We start from the raw sequence: 22,800 nt of genomic DNA, 5'->3' as shown, positions 1-22,800 counted from the left end.
ACCATGAGGCTCCTGGTGCTTTTAACAGCCCCACTGACAGATTTCTTGTAACATACTGAATAGAGCTGCTCTTGAGTACTCCTTGCCTGTCCTCTGCATACCTAGGTGCCATTCAATATTTGCTCAAGCCAAAACAAAAATTCTTGTTGCCTCAAGTGTATATATGTTCTTTGAAGCAAGTTCTTTTGACACAGGAAGGAAGGAAGGAAGGGACGAAGGAATAAAAAGGAAAGTTCACACTCAAGTGCTCATGCACAATCGTGGCCTCACGGCTCATTCTGTGATATTTGCACATGCACACCACCTCCCCCCATGATCACACACATGCTCACACCAAGATACTTGTGAATTTTTATGCTGTGAATATTTGTGTCCCACAAAAATGTAAGCATTGAACATTTCTTCACAATGTGACAAATCACATACACTGACGGGGACTTCTGGATGTGCTGAGGTCACAAGGAACACTTTTAAGGAGACTTAGTACTTTTGTAAAAGATACCACAGGATGCTAGCTCAGCCCTTCCATAGTGTGAAGACACAATCAATGCCCTCAACAAGCATCCCAAGAGCTGAGGACCAAACATATGAACCTTTAGGGGCATTTCATATGAAAACTACTAAAACAAAACCAACCAAACAACCAACAAACAAAAACCAAAAGAAATGTTCATGCATTTCACAAAGGTATCCATCAATAATAATTGAAATAAAACTTAGGTTTTCTCCCTAACAGAAAGTTTATTGTTAACAAATTAACAAGGATGTTTAGAAGAACTTTGTACCTGCTGCTGGAGGTTATCCAGAGGAAGAGTGTCCTTTAAGGAGAGGGTGGCAAGTTTCCAAACCTTCGCTTTTAGAATGCAAAGTACATCATATTCTTTAACTAACTGTGTTGTCCTCTGTCATCTAGAAGTTGGTGTTTGATGACTTGCAAAGTGGGACAGAAAGAGGCACGGGAATAAGGGTTTTACAGAAACACTGAAAATTCCATTCTACAACTATTCAAGAGAAAGGAAGAAAAACTTTATAGACAATCTAAGCTTTAGCCTAATAATCCTGTCACTTAAGCTTTACAGTTTAGCAGATTATTCACGTCTAGACCTGTGTTGTGCAAGGATTGTTAAGAAACTTGTCTGTGTAAAACTGTAATGCATCTGAGCAGCAGAATATCCGTTAGCATGAATAAACATGCAGCAGTCATAACAGGAGAGGGATGATAGGGAAACGGAAAAAAGAGCACAGAGTAGCTGGACTTCATCCCTAGTTTGGAGCAGGCATAATTCCCGTGGATGCTTCTGAGACAAGTGGCCTTCCCATCTTTGATACCCTTAAATCTACACCAGGGTCACCAGATCCTGCTCTTTAAAAGAACTCTCTCTCTCTCTCTCTCTCTCTCTCTCTCTCTCTCTCTCTCTCACACACACACACACACACACACACACACACACACACACACACTGGGCCCTGTTTGACATTTCAGATCTGATACTTACTGCTGGCCTTGTGATATAATTCAAAACATCTGCTTCAGAGACAAACATATCCCAGATCTAGGAAAACACCTCTCCATCTCTCTTGCTCCATGTCTTTGAAAGGAAACAAAAAGACAAGCAGTAGTGCTGCGAATATCTGTGGGAAGGATCCTTGACAACCCAGGAGATGGATAGGCCTTTTATTGACAGAAAGAATTTTAGCAACAACTAGATAAATAAAAAGAGAGAATTGACTTCTTGATACACCAAAGTATTCTTTCATTGAGAAATTACACTCCTCATCAGCTCTGTGTATCCCAGTGGATGCTTAGCTTTGAATTCTGACTTACGTTCTAGAGGTGCTCCACTTGTGGTTTCATATGATAGGTACTATAGTTACACATGAAGGTTTGGAAAATTTTGTCTTATGAATTCATTGACTTTGCATTTTTACATGTGTTGTTCCAGTCAGCCTTTATTGTTTCTAGAAACAGAATGAACGTTGCTTCCAATTTGAATCAAGATTTTATGTACTGGCAGATGAAAGATGCATATAACCAATGCCTAGCTGCAAGGGAGGCTGTCAAGTCAAGTATTTGCCATTTTAACTTCAGTATTAAGAGGTAGACTTGGATTCACACCAATCCCTAATGGCTGAATATTGCCCAAATACTAGAAAAAGTCTACATGTTGGGCAGCCAAAACCATGTCAAAGCAAGGTGACAAGACAACTCTCCTGTAGTCATCCACATTTAAAAAAATAGAATTGTGAGCTATTGCGAGCTATTGTGAATCATTGGTGTGTGCTTGGGTATTGAATACCTTTTGCCACTGTTATCAGAGACATTGATTTGTTACTGTCATAAGCATGATGTTTTACATTTTGTGATGCTTTGCTATTTTCTATCCTCAGTACATTGACTGGTAATGTGATTTCTGTCTTGCTTTGTGGGTGAATATTTCTTACTCTTTTATTAAAAGTTTTTATTTTATTATTAACTATGTGTGTTAATATTGGGCATGTGCATGTATGTATCATGGAGGATAGAGGGATTGGGTTCTTCTGGAGCTACCAGATGTAGATTCTAGGAACCAAATTTGGGTCCAATGGAAGAACTGTAAGTATTCTTAGGTACTGAGCTATCTATCTCTCTGATGCCTTCTTTTAAAAATTCTTTTATTTTTCTTTTCCCCTCCCTTTTTCCCTCATAACTTCTCTCTTGCTCTTCCTCACTCCCCCTACTCTTTCACTGTAGCCCTCACCTTCTCCCCTTCCTCTATTAGTTGAGATGGGACCTAGTCATATAATTTGGGGTGCCTTTGAATTTGTTATGTAGACCAGGCTGGCCCTGAGCTCTCAATAGTCCCTCCTTAGTTTCATAAATGCTCAGGTTACAAGCAAGAACAAGAATACTTCGACTTTTTAAAAAAGTCCTACACATGGCTTCTAAGACCAGTCCTGGACTTCAGTTTCCCCACACAATATACAAGGTAATTTTATTTTCTTTGCACATTTCCTCCAAGGAGGTGACTGAATGACTGGTTCCCTTCTATCATGAAGTTGTGTAAAGGTGTGGATGCCAGTTTCCTTCTGAACCCTTCTAAGTCACTCTCTCAGGAGGTCTGAATTACAACTTGGGACTTCTAGGAGATTCTTGTACAAGTTTAAGGAGTCTTGTACAAACTTAGACTGGAGAGATTCTACCTTTCTTTAATGTTCTTTTACAACTTGTTTCTTCCAGAGAAATGGGAGAAAGCTAATATTGGAAATCCACAACAGTGAGGATTAAGTAACTAATCAAAAACATAAAAATTCATCATGCAATAAAGATTCTTGTGGGTTTCTATTTTTCATCTTAAGACTTGGGACTAAAGCAACTTTGATGTGAGCCTATACACAGCTCCCCTCTGAGTTGTTTCTGAGAAACAAAGGTTCCAGAGAGCGGCAGAGGGTGACCTCTTCTTTCCTTAGAAGCCATGTAAGTGGGGATGTGTAGATGCTCCAAGGTTTGTTTGCTCTGGAACGTTCTCTGAATCTCTTCTGGGATCACATGCATGGGAAATGAGTGAGCAAAACTATCTCCAGATTCCCTTTCAGGCCTGATAATCAACACACCACCAGGTTTTCTAGGGGAAGTATAAAATGGAATCTGAGGCTAAATTGAAAACAAGTCAAGTTGGGGATTTTCTGAAACAACAATAAAGAGAAAACCAATCTTTCTTCCAAGTATTCTTTCTTATGTTTTATCAATTTGTCTTTAAAAATAAAAGGCTGTTTTTATTATTCTGAGATTTCATACGTGTATACAATGTGTTTTGATCGTATTCACCCTCTGTTCCTCCTCTAACTCCTCCCAGATGAACAACTCACTCCTCATCCCCTCCTAACTTCTTGTGCTCTCTCTTTATATGTCCTGTTGATTCGAATTAAATGTTCTTTCTTAAAATAGAAATGTAACAATACAAGCTGGAAAGACAGCTCTGTGTGCAAAAGCACTGGCTGTGAGGCCCAGTGACCCGAGTTCAACACCTAGAACTGGTGTAAAGGTTCAAGGAGAGACCATTTCATCACATGTGCACACACATGCACACACACGCACAGACTCCACACTCACACTTGCGCCCACGCACATAGGCAGCCCCACAGATGCACATACGCACTAAATGTTTAATACAGCAAAAATATTACTAAGAGTGATAAAGAAAAAAAAAAGCTACACACATCTTAGTGGACGCATATCAGGAAACAGGAAACAATATTGCGTGAAAAAAAAATCAAGTTGCAGAAGAATTCAAACAGTGGCTCCATTTATATCAACTGAAATCAGCCAACATTTGCACCAAGCTACGAGGAAAAGCAGAACAACAGACCAGAATTCAGGGCAGTGCTTTCTTCCATGGAGGAGAGCTTTTCCATCATGCAGAGGCAAGTGATATCCTATTTCCTTACACATCAAAGGATGCCTTGGTTACCTTCCAGTGGTACCCAAAACACTTGGTTATCCTGGATGGTGGACAAAAGGTTTCAATCTTGTAATTGACTACACCTTAGACATGTATAAATATTTTCATCTTCATTGAGTTTGTGTATGTATGCACATTCTCAGCGTTGGTGTGTACACATGTGTATGTAGGTATGCAGAGGCCAGAAATTGACATGGGGATGCCCTTTCCTCAGTTGCCATTCACATTTATTTTACTGTAGTTTGTTTATTGGGATGGAATCTCACATATGTCGCCCAGGCTGGCCTCAAGCTTCTTATGTAGCTGTAGTTGAACTTGAAATCCAGATCCTCTTGCTCAGTCTTCCAAATGTTGGTGTTGTAGGCCTGGTGCTCAGAACCTTTAGTTTTGAGTCAGGGTGTCTCACTAAATCTGAAGATGATCAGTTCAGCTAGGCTGCTTGACCAATGAGCGAAGTCATTTATTTGTACTTCCTTCCCTAGCAATACTATTTCAGGCTCATGTAGCCATGCCCAGAGTTTTACAAGGTTTCTGAAGCTCCAAGCTCAGGTCTTCATGCTTGCATAGCAATCACCGTACTAAGCCAACCATGTCTTCAGAGCCTCAGTCAGTCTTTACTAGATACTTCACAAGAAACACATAGAGAATGTCCTACTTTAATGGTTCTTCCTTTACAAAACAAAATAACACAAACAGCTCAAGGAAAGAGAATATCATCAAATACACAATGGGCACTTTTCCTAAAGCAAACCAGACCTGTATAAATAACGGTTCTGGAAGGTATGCATCATTCAAACCGTGAGTGTTAATGCCAGATTTCCACAGCACCACGTTCAAGAGCTAGTATTCCTATATTCAAATGACACAAATTCTTTTTCTTTATAACATTAGAAATGAGGGCTTATTTATTCTCCTTTCCCAGATCATGAATACAACTGTTCATTTAACAATATTTTCTGGGGTGGGGCATAGTGGTGCACACCTGCAGTCCCAACATTCAAGAGGGTGACACAAAAAGGATGAAAACCTGAGGCCAGTGTAGGCTGGGTAAAAGTTCAAGGCCAGCCACTTTGAGTTTTAGAATGTGACTTTCTTTCAAAAGTCCAAAGACTGAGATGTAGTTCAGTGGCAGACAGAGCACGTGTTTAATAGGTGTATGATGTTGCCTTCAACCTTTCATGTTGAAAAGTAAAGAAATCATTATCTACAAGCTGCTTTGCAAAAACTTAAACAAACAAGCAAACAAATAAACAAAAAATCTCCAGAAGATAAAAAAAAAGTTGAGTCTGGCTTTCATGGTTATAATATTGAAATGAGCAAACTCCAGCCAGTAGCTTGCTGGCTTTGAGGTTTTATAAAGGTATTCCTTTACTGAAGCTGGTCAGTCAGGCCCAGGAATGTGGAGAAATCACCACCACCACCACCACCACCATCATCATCTTCATAAACTCATCATCATCATCACCATCATCACCATCACCATCACCACCACCACCACCACCACCACCACCATCATCATCATCATCATCATCATCATCATTGTGAACAACATCAAAGCAATGATCTCTGGGATTTTTGAAGTTACAAATCTTCCTCTTACTCTAAGGGGTATCAGCACTAATAATAGTCCCATGTTTGAGCATATCTGTACAGACATACACTTACCCCTTCATCAGAGCTCTTCTATGGTTGAGAGCCTGGAGTCACATGACTCTGCACGTGGGACCAAGTTCCTTTATTATCTATATCTATACCTAAGATTTTGTAAAAGTAATTTAATCCCCATGTCTCATGCTAGCACATTATAAAAAGAAGTTTGCCTTCTTAAAATTTAATATGTAACACTGATTATTAAAAATACAACACTAACATACTATAAACTTTGGGGTGTGTCTTCTGAGTGTTACAGAAACGCATTTAAAACACAAGCAACAAAGTATCTCATGGCCACTAATCCTAGAAAAGGCAAAAGGAAGCCTTATCCTCCCCTGTATCCTGTTGCCACGGAGCATCCTACAGTTTGTATATGCACCCTAATGTGTTTTCAAAAGTGGAATAGACAATGCAGCAAACATGAAAATCATTGCAATTCCTAACATGTAAAGCAATGGTGGCCTTTGAAAGAGAAGGATAGGATTTCTCTTCTACTGAGATGTCAAGGACGTCGAGTCAATTGCCATATTTTTATAGGAATTTGATCTCTTCTGTAGGTGTTTGGAAACAGAGTGACACCCATCAGTGGATGTTGTAAGATACACACAGAGATGCACACACGGAGATACAGGAAGAGCTGCGGAAGACAGCTGAGCAGAGACGCACCAACAGAGGTAGTCACTGCCAGATCCCGATTTGTTGAAACTGGGACAAGAGTGAGGGAGCCCTTATGAATAGAGAAACAAAACACTGCCAGGTAAGAGTGCAGCCCCTTGCCAAGGCAAATCAAACAGCCCAGCAGCCAGCGTGGTTCAGAACAGCCAACATTTCTCACACTAACCCATCCTGAAGCTTGGTGCAACTGTTTCTGCAGCCATGGAGACTCCCAGAGAAAGATCCTATTAAGTCAAACTAAATTGTACCAAGTGCCTTAAAGAGATGCCTGTCTGTTTTAATTTTCCAACTCTCCTCATGGAAGCCTGGTCTAATAGTGCTTGTATGCGGCTATTAGGAATGTATGAGGGAAGGAGGGAGAGAGGGAGAGGGAGACAGAGGGGGAAAGAGAGAGAGAGAGAGAGAGAGAGAGAGAGAGAGAGAGAGAGACTCACTTGTCAGCTAATTCCTTATAATTTTGATGCCATACAATAATATTTTTCATAACCATTGTTATGGTAAAAGCATATGTTAGCCTATACCTCAAGCCCCAATTATAACAAAATTAATACTCATATGTGTTAAAGGGGCACACTGGCTAGGATGCCTATCAAATTTTGCCTTCTTACTTTAAGCATTTACTATTGTAGACAAAGAATTGTACTTTGTAAATGAGATTAGCAATGCAAAAATGCATATTTTGGGAAATCTAATTCTTTAAACTTTTTAAAGACTTATTCTCCTTTGATGATGCCAGCATTTCCTGCAGTGAAGAGACGTCTCTAAGCGTCTTGTCTTTTTTTGTGAATTACAATGACAGATGTAACAGAAAGGTGAGATTTCATCAATGGTGGGCTTTGATTCTGCAATAGTGGGCCAATCAGCGAGGCAAAGAACAGGTAAGAGCTTCATGAAAATGGAGAGTTCATTTACAAACACATAAACAGTTAAAAATTAGAAAAAAAATCAACGAGGTGAAAATACTTGGCCAGGGAAACACAATGAAACAGAGAAGGATTGATCACCAATCTACCACGTGATTAATTTGCATCCACTTGGGGCTCATGACTATTCACTTTCAATGTAGCCACTTAGATTTTCATCCTTGCACATTGATAGCTTTTTATTTTCTGGGCCAGACCCTTTTAATATTTAAATTAATTTTTGAATTATTTGCATGTATGTGTATGAATGCTTATGTGTATGTGCATGTTCACACGTACATGTATGTGTATGTGCACATGCATGTGTACATATACTTATACATGTATGTGTGTCTGTGAATGTAGGTATATATAGAGACCAGAAGAGGGCAGCACATCTCGAGTTATAAACTGTTGTGAACCATCTAACTTGGGTTCTGGGGTCTAAACTCAGGTCCTTTGTAAGAGCAATATATTCTCTTAATAAGCTGCCTGTAGGTGCCCAGGTAGTCTGAGCCTGTTTACTTTTCCTGACCACTCTCCACTCCTCCACTCCTCCGCAGTGATGATTATGACTCTCATCCTAGTTCATTCAATGTTCTCAAAAAGGACCTTCATTTAAACCTTAAATTGTAAGCAACGTGCTTCAATTTCTCATGAGATTAATATCTTTTTACCTCAATTAATCAGCCATATTGCTGTAGGGTATTGTGACTATTCTAAAACATTTTTTTAGACTTAAAAATTTTGAGAGAAAATGAAACTGGAGGGATGGAGCAGCAGATAATAAATAGCACTTGCCACTCCTAGAGGACCTGAATTTGACCCCTAGTACCCATGTTTGAGAGTATACAACCACCTTTTCCTCCAGTTTCAGGGGAGCAAACCCTTGCTTCTGTCCTCTGTGGGTACCTGCCCAAATATGTGCACACAGCGTTTACCATTTCCTGTCACACACACTCATACCGTCGAGTTAGGCTTCAACGTGTGAATGTTGGAAGAGATACCAAAGCTCAGAGGACCGTCTTGGAGTTGTCAGGCATATGCTTAAGAAAACAGAAGTGGTTTGTAAAAGGCCATCTAAGGAGACACAACAACTAGAGTTACTAGTTAGGGAGAAGGTACTAGACACTAGAAACATTGGTGGTGTTGCCAGCAGTATAGAGAGCAGTTCGCTGCTCAGTGGAAAGTGGGTGGGGGCCTCAATGGTTCTAAGCTGGGGTTGATTTTTCGTCTCCCTGCCCCTGGAAACTATGTGCATGTGCTAGAGTGCTCAGTGAGTGTGTGGAGTTCACAGGACAATTCTTTAGGGTTAGTTCTCTCTTTTCATCTTACCTTAACCTTGAACAACAAGTGCTTCACTGAGCCTTCACCCAGGACCCTTCCAAACTATTTTTAAAGAGTTGCATTAAAGTTAGTTTGATGCAAATAGAACAGTTTCCAGCTTAATCATTTATGATGGGTGGATGGCAGCTAATTAAACAGTAGACCCAGAGTTCTCAGGAGACTCTCTTCTCCTTCCCTAATCATCATGACTTGGTTAACTACCCACTCAAAATAGCTAACCGCTTTCTGAGAGAGGTAACATCTTCACACTTTATGGTTTTGTTTTCATTCAAACAAGGGGTTTATGAGAAGAGCAGGCACAACCTTGCAATTTCTAGAAGCTACTGTTTTTGTCAGACCCCATAAAACCCTCGGACGCTGTGAGAGCTGCTAACAGAGTCGCTCAGAGTGAGGTATCACTCTTAATCATCTTGGAGTGAGGACAGTTGCTCTCTTCTCTCCGGAGGTTTCTTTTCAAAGCAGCTCAATGAGATCATTCCTTTTGCCTCCAGGATGGAATCTCAGCTCTGGTGTAGCATTAGCAGCTCATATATTCATCAGGCATTTATTTTTTCTGCTTTGGAAGATAAGGCTTCTTCTGTATCTGGTGTGAAAGGGGGCTTTAACGCTATCTCTCTGGCTTATTCTCCTGCGCCCTTCCCTTTGCATGTCCGTATTATCTTCAGGACTGCTCTCTGCCCCTCCTTCTTTTTTTTTTTTTTTAAGTGGCTCGCCTTTGAAGCTGAGCAGACCCTGGTGGAAACGATCAGAAAGGATTGCACAGAAATATTGCTTCTACAACAGACTTTTGTTTTCCCTCCTCACAGACCCCAAAAAAGAGAGCAGTGTTTGTCTTCTTGCAGCCAAACCACAGCAAGAATGTTTACTCCTCTTCTTTATCACGATCCCCAGTTCTGGGACGGTGCTTGAAAGACAAGTCAGAAGTAAACTATATTCTTTCCATTTCCGTTACTGATAGGGCATTCAGCGATAAGCAAGACTGATTGAGATCTTGGTTAGAGAATGCTCCTGAAGAGAAGGGAGCAGTCAGTCCTCCGCTACATTGCTCATTTTAACTCAGATGAACTGAAGTTTGTACAAAGCAGAGTCAGTCAGTGGCATCTCACCGGGGGCCTCAGAGTCCTCACATGCTGGAGAGATTAAGCACATCCCCCCTGGCCTCTCTTACCTACATGCAAGGAACTAAATGCTCAGTGGAGAATGGTGGAGCAGCTACACGATCACCAGAATACCAACTTTGACAGATGGTTATCAAGCACCAATTAATGTCCAGTGTATTGAGGTCTAAATACGTTTCTCGTTTACTGTACTCTGACTGCTGCCGATCACCATCTATTGCTGTTACCATCAACACCATGATTAAGTTCAGAGCCAGATGCCATGAATAATATTTGAAAGATTAAAGGTCAAATGGAATTAGACTGCACCTCTCATTTCTGGCTAACCCCACTACAGGAATGGATATAAAGAGCTCAAACCAGTCGGCCATGTGGTAGCTGATTTGACTCATCCACTCAACCTTGATAAAAGCCTTTTTTCTATGGCTCTCCTTCCTTACCTCCTTATGATCTCTGGAGCAGTCCAAACGAGGCATGCTCTCCTCCTCTCTACACATGCAGCCTCCTCCTCGTTTGACTTTCTTATGTGTGGGCAAGTGCATACGTGCACCAGCATGTTTGCAGGTGAGGTGTGCATGCATGGGTGTAAGAGAACGACCTTGAGCACTTGAGCATCATTCCTCTGGGACTGCACAGTTCCCTCACCCCACCCCCTCCCTGCCACCTCAGACAAGGGCTCTCCTTGACCAGGAACTCTTCAAATAGATTAGGTTGAGTAGCCAGAGAGCCCCAGGGACCTGGCTGTCTCCACTTCCCCAGCGCTATGCTTGCCTTTTCAAGTGTGGGTTGTGTAGAATGAACTTGGGTCCTCGTGCTTGCAAGGCAAGCACTTTATCCACGGAGCTATCATTCCCGTCTTGCTTGATTCTTCTTCAGCAATGTTTCCACTTTGTCCTGATATTGATTGAACACCAACTGTCCTCTAGGCTTAAATACTGAGTCGTTTCCAGGAAGAGGAAACTGTGATTAGTCCTCATCTCACGGCTAGCGGGCTAAAAGTTGGACAGTTAGTGTATGCCTTGCCACCCAGAGTCACCCAGGAAACAAATGGCCAGTGTCTTGCTCAGCCTGATGATTTGATTTTGGGCTCGGTGTTACGTGCTGTATCTGACAGACTGACTTATCGCTCTCCTCGACAGCAGTGAATCAGGATCTGGTGAACATCCCGTGCTTTGAGCAGACTCCATCACGATTACCATGGGGATCCAGAAATAGTTTCTGCCTTCATGGATATTTGAAAGTCCTCATTCTCCCTCTTTGATTTGCTAGCAAAAAGGAATTAAGTATTGAATTTTTCAGGCAGGGATTAAAGAATGTAGGAAGCAGTCATGGAAATTAGAATCAAAATTTTTAAAAATTGGGAAAGTGTACATCTTTTAAAAAGAAAAGTAAACGTGTATAAATTAGGGATAATGGCGTTTATGTATTCATTCATACTTACACTTATATAACTGGGACATGGAAGCCTGATTTGATTCTGGATTCTTTAATCCTCCCAACAGAAACATGGGGTGGCTTTGTTGTGTTCTTTCTAAGACAGCGTGTGTCCTTCCAAGTGACCCAAACGTTTGATTTTCAGAGACTACACTGGGCTCCTAGTTAATGCCTGCTGCTTTGTTAATGTTTGTATTTCATGACCCTTATATTCACTTTTCCCATTTCTAAGTGGCTGTCTTACCTCATCACCCAAACATTACATTTCCTCGTTTGTAATTTAATGCAGTTACCCGCCGTTTGCAGTTTAGGTGTGTGTGTGCTTCTGTTGCACATTCGTCTGTCTCCTAAGCTCTTTGATAGAGTGTGGGGGATGGGCATCCAGCCTGCCTTAACGAAACTCACAAGAGAGCTTTGCTTCTCTGACGCCAATTGAAATTTTGGCTTGGGTCATGGCTTATTCTGGATTTGAGGCCTGTATTTTTTTATTTGTAACAACCATGCATTTATCTCTCTATATCCTCTAACTCCCCAGTCTTTGTCTTCTCTCCTTCTCTACAGCTCCACTCACACATGAGCTATTTTATCAGGAAAGGTGTCTTGATAAAAAATAAATAAATAAATAAATAAATTAATAAATAAATCAATCAGGGTAGGAGCTCCAAGCATCCACCAGTGTTTTCCCTAGAATAATTAAAAGAAAAACCAACCCAAACCTAAAAGGTGCTCATCCATTGTTATTGTTACAGTTGTTGTTGTTGTTGTTATTATTATTATTATTAAAATCATGTCTCTTGTCTGTGTCAGTATCTGGAACTTCAGTTGGGTTAGAAAGTGCAACATCACCCCTTTGTTTCCTGGGAAACAAAGAGGAAGTACAATGATATGAAGTTGAGAATTTGGGTACCGCCTCGCTCACACACACTCATTCTCAGGCTGTGAACTCCCCATGCGGCTTCTGTGCACATATTTAGTACGAAGTACAACAGTACAGGAACGGGAGTTTCAAGACCCCGGATCTCCATCTTTCTCCTCAGAAGCAAAGGCCAGACTCCCCTTTACAACACTGCCCAGTAGCAGCACCCAGGTTCTCCAATCCCAAACCAGGCATCCCATTCTGTACTGGCCAAGACAAGAACGATAGTTCTATCCTGCCATGGAAAAGACAGATTTTCTTTTAAACAAGTAAATCCACCATTTGTCATTTTCAAGACGGCTGACACTATAGTTTTCTACAGTTGGGTTTTACTTAGCTCACGGACAGTGCTGCTGTTGTTGCTTGTGGCGGGATTTTCAGTGTGGTATATTGCCAAACCCCTTTCACTCACTCTCTCAGTCCCATTCAGCATGTTTCACACTTTTTCCTTCTGAGGTTTTCCAAGATTGGAGATTTCCAGTGTGTGTGTGCATGTTGGGGGGCAGGAGGGATTCTTAGGTCATTATCACAATGGTACAGGTCACTCTCAGCTCTCCAGGGCCCCCAGTTCATTCATTGCGTGTAGCAAGGGTCTTTGCTTTGTGAGCCTTCCATTACATTATCTTCAGATTAATAACTTGTGGGTCACCAGACTAGCTCCTCCTATTTCACACCTATTCCTTTTTGTCATTTCTTTGTTTTTTGTGATGCCTCTATGAAATGACTTATATTTTATTTTATTTATGTCTTGGTCCTTGGGTAGACCCCTTCCTTTTATTTAGAGAAAATTGAAGCCTTCTATTGCTAAAAAACAAGAAAGATAGATTCATAGTTAGATATATTAAATAAAAACATTATGCTAAGCTGAATATGAGAAAAGCAAAACATAAAAAGTACCATCATAATATATTCTACTTCCCTTAATTTGACACTAAACTGCTTGCTTTCCTTCATCCACAGTCAACATCGGCTCACCAGAAGGTTGGTAGTTAAGAAGCAAGCTGTTAAATATTAAAGCTGTATCCATGTAATTGAATGTTTGGGGTATGGCTGTGTTCTAAATATATGCTATTAAGAAACCGTTCTGCAGAGATATTTAATTACTGACATCTAATCATGTTATTGCTGTTTCTTTAACCAGGCAAAAATACAGAATACTGGAAAGAAAACAATTTCATTTTGAATAGCGACATTTTATTAATCTCAGCAATAAAAGCAAACTCGAAATGAAATCATCTTGTTTTCTTTTTTTTTTTTTAAGACAGCTCTTCTCTGCTTGATAATCCTTGTGTACCGTTGAGAAATATGGTTGTACTTAAGGGAGTAAAACATTTTCACAAATAACGCACACAATAAAAGTTAATTGTACTCATTTATTACATCAAAATAAAATCTGAACTCTGAAATGTGCAAGGATATGCTCATACGCAAACCTGGAGCATGACTGTAGATGTTCATAACAGTCACATTTGTAACATCATCCACAATTAGGAAAGATGTCAAGATCAAAATCATAAAATAACATTATCTTTCACTGGATCACATCCCTCAACAAAGTCGAAGCTTTACCTCATCTCATCATGGCATCACCCCGTGAGCTGAATGGAGAAGACACTGGTGTAATCATTTTACATCTGGGGAAACTAAGGCCCTGGGAGTACACTACTACTTGGGTTTATATGGCAAGTTAGTAGGTAAAACTGGGTCAGGACATGATACACACTCGCTCCAGTTCCTGTGAATCAGAAGCCGTGTTAAACGTCACCAGGGTTAGAATAGTAGGTTCAATAATCTTTTTTTTTTTTTAATGTGAAAGGGCTCCGAGGTAAAAGATTTTGCAAAAGACAAAGTAGGAGGTAAAATTGCTGGGGAGAAGTGGGTGGGAGAGAGGGGAATGGAGACTGAACATGGTCAGAATGCAATAGATGCATGTGTCCAATTATCAAAGGACAAAAAGTAGTCCTTTGAAAAGTGACTTGAGCCATAGATGTTTGCTCTCTGATCAAACGCGCTAAAACTTCAAGCTTTATTTGAATACCAAAAAATAGTGGCAAGGAAAACAGCAAGCTCATTGTCTGCTGGAAGGGGAAGACTCACGGATCCTCCCTCATTGGTGAGGAAACACCGACAGGCCCGATCTTGTGCAGGTCGTGGGCAGATAACCACACCTACAGTGACTTCCTGAGAACAACAGCTACTTCCGGTCCAGAAGACATATTGTTGTAGATCTCGCTGTTCTTATTCTTACATTCGTCTCCCCCCACCCCACCTCTTCCTCAGTGTACCCGAGGCTTAGAGGAGCTGCTGTGGAAGTCCGAACAGGAACAGTGCACCCCACTATCATTTATCCTCAAACTCAGCACTTATTGGGGAAGAGCGTCACTTGTTTCAGTGGCGTAGGCATGTATAAATTGCCCTTTCTTTGTCAAATAACTTTCTTTCCTTGCTCTGGCAAGTAACTCTAATCAAACTTAGTGGGTGGGCTGCCCACAGGAAAACATGGAAAGAGGAGAAGGACTTGGTGAGGAGGGAGCCAGGGACAGGGGTTGAGGAAAGGGAGTGGGGTGAAAATGACTAAAATACACTACATAAATATATTTAAACTGCTGGGTTTGATGGCACTCACTTTCAGTCCCAGCACTCAGGAGGCAGAGGCAGAGGTAGACAGATCTGTGAGTTCAAGGTTAACCTGCTCTCCACAGCCAGTACCAGCCTAGATAACATTACATAGTGAGATCTTGCAAAAGTGTAATTGTTAGACAATTTTTTAAAAGGGAGGGGAAACCAACTAGACCAACCCCACCTAACTAATTAAACCAAAAGAATATAATAAAAACACTCAAAGCTGGCATGTGAATGTATGCCTATAATTGAAGTACTCGGGGAACTAAGGCAGGAAAGGTACGAGTTCCACGTCAGCCTTCATCACACAAAACCAAAATAATCAACTAGCCAATGAAAGACTCCCACATGACAGTCATCCTTGTCAAGGTGCAATTTTTATCAGCAAAGTCTGCTTCCTGATTTTTTCCCTTCATTTTGTTTCCTCTTACGAATCATTAATGTCTATCAGGGAGAACCAAGTGACTATTTTCTCCCTAATATCTATAAATACTTCAGACAAGGCAAGCAGGCAGCAGATGTGACGCACCATGAGTGCTTAAATACTTTTCTAAAGGTGTCGCCACTCTGTACTGACAAGACAATTTGGTCCATATTTGTAGTGAAAGAGATGGGGAGCAGGAAGCTTGAGCCTAGCTTAAGAAATAAATGGACGTACCATGGTGCTCTCTGAACTGTGAGGATATTTAAAGCAGACGAATGAACAGCGATATAATTTCATGACTTAGACAATAGCAATATAGTTTCATGATTAAAACACTGATCAGCCCATTAGCTGAAATGGTAAGGAAAAGATAACCAACTGGACATTCTGAACTGCCATGACAGCCAACTCTATACCCAGCTCTCAGAACAGTTAACAGTTAACCTTTAACAAAAGATTATCATTTTGAGTATCTAGACCAAAGATAAGGGGGTCATTTTAATAAAGAGCCAGATTATTAACTTGACCAGGCTGTAGTATATATATAGTCTCTGTTGCAATGATTCAACTCATCTATTATATAACTCAGTGGCTGAATGGAGACAGTTATTCTCAATAAATGTTTACCTCTCTTAAAACAAGAAGGTCCGAGCTGACTTCTCATCTAGATGGGTTGGTATTCATTGTTTTGGGATGATACTTGAATCATTATCCCCGAAAGGCCAATTAGATTGCATTTTAAAATAATTTGTTTAATTATAAATGTAGATACAAACTTTGACTCACCATATCTTTTTTTTTTTTAAAAATAGTAACACACAATTAATTTTTCCTTGCTCTTTTTCTTTCTTGCTAGACACAGAAACTTGGTGATTTGGGGGAAAGTTAGAGAAATTTATTCTTTTATGGCTTTATTAATCTGGGCTAAGCTGAGAAATTCTGACAAGATTGAATAAAGGAGAAGGGATTATATTGAAAATCATTGTGGTGGTTGGTCAATACTTTTCGTAGCGACAACGTGCTTTCCAAGTGCCCCAATATCACAAGGGCATGCGCATTACCTCTGCTCACTGCTGTCTGGAGCATGCACCTATGGGGCATGTGTGTCTTCCACATTGACCATCTCTTTAGTGGAGCTTGTAGAAGGAATGGAGAGAAATGTCACAGGATGTGCAACCGAGACCTGGAGGATGATTGATTTAATAACCTCTTTTGGACAAAGCACTGGGCCACTCACCCAAAGTGGGAAGGCCATCACATGCTTGGAGAGTGCTTAGAGAGTGGTCCTACCTTCCCTTTATACAAGAGGCCATAATGGAGGTCACTTTTAATTGAGTACCTCACTTGAGGTTGACATCAGGTATCTTCTGTATTGCTTGCCACCTTGTGTTTTGAGCCCAGGTCTTTGGATTTGCAGCTCCATTTCAGCTAGGTCAACTGACCAGGAAGGCTCAGTGACCCTCCCGTGTTAGCAAGCCAAGCACTGGGAAGGCAGGTGCGCACTGCTGTGCCTGGCTTCTTTGTGGGTGCTGGGCAACTGAAGAAAAGCCCTCAGCTCTGTGCAACGAACACCTTCAGTCTGAGTCGTCTCACCAGCCCCAACCTATTTGTTGAGACAGGGTTTTTCTCTACAGTCACTGACTGAAAGTTTACTGTAATCATCCTGTCTCAGGCTCTTGAGTGCATGACCAGGCAAAGCCTCTTAAAGTACTGCTTCCTGTCTTAAGCACATCCCACCCAAGAAAGGGATTCTGGATCTTTGGGGTGGTCATACGTAGAGATCCTCTTTCAGACAGGTATGTCGCTGGTCACTTACGATTTCTCTCTCTCTCTTTCTTTCTTTCTCTCTCTCTCTTTCTTTCTTTCTTTCTTTTTTCCTTTCTTTCTCTTCCTTCCTTCCTTCCTTCCTCCCTCCCTTCCTTCCTTCCTTCCTTCCTTCCTTCCTTCCTTCCTTCCTTCCTTTCTTTGACAAAACTAGATCAAAAGCAAAGTATAATCTTTATTTGAGATAAAAGCCCTCACTCTGGCTATATTGTTTCTAAAATGTTCTTCAAATGAGGGACCTGGATCCACTGGAAGACTTTCCACTGGCATCAGGTCTGATTTAGGCAGACACAGAAAAATGGAAGGATATGAATACAGATAAAGTATGGATCAATGTTTTGCCTGGCGTTAGACTCACTCTTTCTTTGTAAATTGGACCACAGTCTCCCAACGATCAGTCCAGAATCAGAGCTGGAGTTGGAGCAGAAGCTATCTGAAGGTAGAAATCACACCTAGTCTTCATTGTTTTTCCCACGATTCTTTGCTCAGTACATGGTCTGAGATACAAGATAGTGAGTGATGAAGAAATAGATTAAGACCAAAGGGACCAATGGGTTGTCTGCTTTATATAGGGAGAGTTATAATAGAGTCCAGAATAGAAACATCAATGCTATCTTTAACTCTGTTTCTTATTGCTGTACTTTACACTTTTTCCAAATTGCATTAGATTTTTTTTTATCTATTTGCCAACCCTTATTTTGTAAGAGAAACACCCTCCACTTCCCCCTAGGGATTGGTGAACTAAAAACCCCTCAGGTTCATAGCAAGTTGGGGGGTCTCTCACTAGGAATTCAACACGGCTCTGATAAAGTATCGAAATTCTTATTCCCTTGCCCGCCCAAGCCTGCTTTGAAAGAGGCTATCATAGTGCAGAACTTGTAATAAGATTCAGTCATTCTTATAAATATAAATAATTTATCACCGACTTCCCGTTTTATGGGCTTCATGGTATTTTGAATTATATTACCCAGCATCATCTTGCTCCCTTCTCTACATCTCACAGTACTGAGACCCTCAATTGGGACAAATTGGCAAATTCAGCACAGGAATGACAGGCTTTCAAACAGATAGATGAAGTGATTGCATAATTTAATTCCGACCACTTACCGAATTGAAGCCTTTATGAAGGAGAGAATTACAGCAGCATTTTTTTTCCTTCAAGAAAATATGCAAGGTGGTATTAATCTATAGCTGAGTTACCAGTTTGACTGGATGGCAAGAATGTGGTAACCTTCACCAACACAGAAGCACTATGAACTATTGAGGTTTTAGTCTTCTATAACAGCTTGATAAAGAATCCTCAGATAGTTCAAATCAGAACAAATCTGGGAAGAGATCCCCTGACAGATAGCTGAGCATCTAATCCCAGAGAGAAAAATATGAGTGTTCTGGGGAACCAGAGGACAATGTGTGGTGACTTGCTGAGGTTATCAACACAAACACACAGTTGACCTCCAGAGCTCAGCAGCTGTATTCCTGGAAGTGAGCAGAATTAGGCGGACACTAAACACAAAAGCACAGAGAAAGGGAGGGGATATCTGATAACTGAAGGCCCTTTAGGGTAGAGCCATTCGCTCCCAAAGATGCTTTTATACAATGAAGCCAAAGACGGCTTTGAAAATATAAACACAAGCTGAAGAAACTGCGACTGGGACTCCGCAAAGGATTCACATCTCTCCTAAAAGAGACCAGAAGCAGACACTGGAAAGAGCAGCTGCAAGAGTCAGGCAGCTGAATCTGTAATTGGGTGGACAGTGTGGTCTTGTGTCTACACTGATAGAATGAGCAATACATTAATTAGAAGGGAGGTTCTGGCCAAAAGACAAGAAAGATGAAATAATCAATATGTCAAGGGGTACTTGTTTGCCTTGACGGATGTAACATCTGGCTAGTGGTGGCCCTGGAAAGCAATCAATATTGATGGAGTTAGATGGTCATTTGGGGGCACTTAAAGAGGGGGATGGGGCAGAAAGGTGCTGCCCTCTGAATGAATAGACTGCAGAGCCTTGGAGAAAGCCAGTGAAATCTTAATGTGGAATAAATTTCACTGATAAACAGTCTTGGGATGTATTTGGGTTGAGCTCCATGCATTCTGTGAAGTTTTTCTTGACACGATTAAGCTTTCTTTTAACTCTCCACTGTCCCCCTTTATCCTCTGTTCTTGGAGCAGGAGATTGGAACCCCTCCGAATGGCTCTCTTCTATCGTCTGAAGAAAGCCTGTCTAGTAGCAGGATTGGCTGCATCACCATTTAATTTCTGCTTGATAACCCTGTCCCCAGCTTTCTTTCCCCCAAGAACTTGTTTATAACCAGGATTCTCAGTTACATTTCTGGAGAGACTAAGTGTTCCTTTAACCATCTCTCCTTATATTTAATTTAATATGCCTTAGAACCTTCATAGGTCAACAGTCTTACCAAGCAGCAAAGAGCAAGCCTACAGACAACCCATTATTAAAGAAAGACAAACTCCCTCCAACTAAGTGAGGTAATTTTAAGATACCTTCCTTATAAATCTATTTCGTATCGCTGGTAATCTGAGGATATGGTTTCTTAAAATGTTATGGTCAGAAGTGATTCTGTTAAAAAAACATTAGAAAATGAATATGGTAGGATTTTCTCATTTGGAAAACCAAGGGGAAAATGTATAGGTGAGAATAAAAGAGTATTAAATTCATGGCGTCTCATTGTTTATTAAAATAAAATCTGGGTTGGTGACATGCTTCTCAACTTGTCCTGAGATTTCCCTTCCCCTCTGAGGACCCCCTTTTAATTTATCCTATGACCTAGCTCACTAAATCCCAACCTGCAACACGCCTAAATGTGGTCCCAGATTGAAGACTAAAATTAAATGCACACATTTCCCGAGGTTGAGACCTGTGTTTCTGCCTGGAGGTACGGCATGTTTTTAGGATAGTTTAAACATTAAACAAACTGTAAGCGGTATTATGAGGTAACCTTTCTGTAGTTAAAGCAGGTTCAAGCATGTAATCTATTAGCTAGTTTCCTGGCAATAATACTATTTATGGAAGAATTACTCTGTTTGTTTGTTTGTTTATTTATCTCCAGATTTTATTCTCCTCCTGGTCCACCCTCTGACTGTTCCACATCCTCCTCCCTCCCCAGTCTTCACGAGGATGTCCCCACCCCACCAGACCTTTAAATTCCCTGGGGCCTCCAGTCTCTTGAGGGTTAGGTGCATCTTCTCTGACTGAACCCAGACCCAGCAGTCCTCTGCTGTCTATGTGTTGGGGGCCTCATCTCAGCTGGTGTATGCTGCCTGGTTGGTGGTCCAGTGTCTGAGAGATCTCGGGCTCCTCCTTCCAGTTCGCCCTCCTCATCAGCTTCTTCCAGCTTTTCCCTATTTCAGCCACAGGAATTAGAAGCTTCTGTCAATTGGTTTGGTGTAAATATCTGCATCTGACTCTTTCAGCTGCTTGTCGGGTCTTTCAGAGGGCAGTCATGCCAGGTCCCTTTTCGTGAATGCTTCATGGTCTCAGTAATAATGGTAGGCCATGGGGCCTCCCTTTCAGCTGGATGCCACTTTGAGCCTGTTACTGGACCTTCTTTTCCATAGGCTCTTCTCCATTTCCATCCCTGCTGTTCTTTCAGACAGGAACAATTATGGGTCAGAGTTTTGACTGTGGGACAGCAACCCCATCCCTCACTCGATGCCCTGTCTTTCTGCTGAAGGTGGGATCTAAAAGTTCCCTCTCCCGATTATGGGGCATTTCATCTAAGGTCCCTCTCTTTCTTTTTAATCACCAAACAAGGGCCTATGCAGTATTTAACCGAAAACTAAATTTTGTATACAACATTGAGATTTGTTTAATAAAAAGTACAAAGAGGTATTGGGTGCAGGGCCGTGGAAGAGATTCAAGAAAGTGAGCCATCCAAGAGGTTAAGCTTCCCTATCTGGGCAAGGCTGACCAGGTCTTTGAATTTCTACAAGACAGCTGTGGATTATCTGTGACACGGTGAAGAAGAAGGGACTCCCGTTGGTCCTAACACTTTCTGGGGATCACTCGGTGAGTATGTGAGAACTGGGCACACAGCGCATATAATGAGTTTCTTCACGGTCCCCGAGTCCGTGTTTGGCTCCAAGGTGCTTTCAGTTGATGTAGGAGACACACAGACCTGTGCAGAGTTCTGCAAGGGATTGCATTCCTCCTCGGTTTCTCCAGGACTCAACAAAACACAAGCCCAGAGGCCTAACAACTACATCTTTACCGCTTTAAAAATAAGCTACCAAATAGAACTCTGCGATTTAAGTGTAGATTTGACACAAAGATTTGACAAAAGGATTTTTAGTGAATGGAAAGGAAGGGAGGGGGAAACGCCATTGGCTGTATTTTGAGAGAGTATTATGGAGCAAACGTGTAATTCCTATCAGAAACTTTTGAAGTAGACACACACATCTTGATTCCTTCGAGCACCGGGGAAGCTGAGGTTCACAGATCAAGTGTGTAGATTAAATTCATTCAACTCTCCCATTAAAGAAGCTGTGCATTTTAGACAGCATCAGTTTTAAGCAAAGCACAGCTATGTAAAACATTCTGCCAATTTTACCCATAGCTGAGTATAAGTTAACCCAACATAACACAAAGGAAGACGGGTGGGTTTTTCGTTTTGAAAATATAAAGTTTGATCTATTCTACATGGCATAGCATCACTGAATTATTTAATTGCAGTCTATTTAAGGTGTTAGTTAGAAGGAGCTGGAAGGACCTATTATCATCTAATACCAAAAAAAATGTGACAGAACAGTAAGAGAACAGACAATTGCAGCTCCTAATTGTGAAGCCGTCCTGTGTTCAGGTTCAGTGCAGCAGTTTCTAGCAAGCTCATTAAAGTCCTGCAAGTGACCATCCTTCTACCCAGAGCTGATTGTGTGGAGCCCCCCTGAGAAGTGGTTTGACTGTTAGCCCACATCTCTCCTGCCTTATGGTGCTGCAGGTCAACCTCTGACCCTACAATTGTAAGAAGTCTCAATTGAGGAATTAGAAAATATTTCGTTCCTGGATGATCTATAGAAAAGCGTTCCTAGATTATTTTCAGCGACAAAGGGAAGGGAATCTGTGAGTCTGCCCCTAAGGCCTTTGTACGTGCAGAGTCATGAAAGGAAGCGTGTTTTACCGCCTATAATATTAATGAGAACCCACACATTCACAGTGTCTGGTCCAGTGATATTCATTGAGAACTAACTCTTAGACGTCACAGCACAGTAGCAAAAAGGATGCTTGGTCCTATGTGGTACAAATGTAAAAAGGATGCTTGGTCCTATGTGGTACAAATGTAGGTTTTATTATAGCGATTAAAAAACAGAAACATGTTTTCTCATACATTTCTTCCATTTGTATATGTTTTTTTTATAGAGGGAAGCTTCAAATAAAAGTCAACAATCTACTTGGGGGTCAGTATAGCAGGAAAACATGTAAGTTAATATAGT

The sequence above is a fragment of the Rattus norvegicus genome, chromosome 17 (genome assembly GCF_036323735.1).
Source record: "Rattus norvegicus strain BN/NHsdMcwi chromosome 17, GRCr8, whole genome shotgun sequence".
Classification (NCBI taxonomy): domain Eukaryota; kingdom Metazoa; phylum Chordata; class Mammalia; order Rodentia; family Muridae; genus Rattus; species Rattus norvegicus.
The sequence above is the reverse complement of the archived record's forward strand: the minus strand, read 5'-3'. Positions refer to the sequence as shown.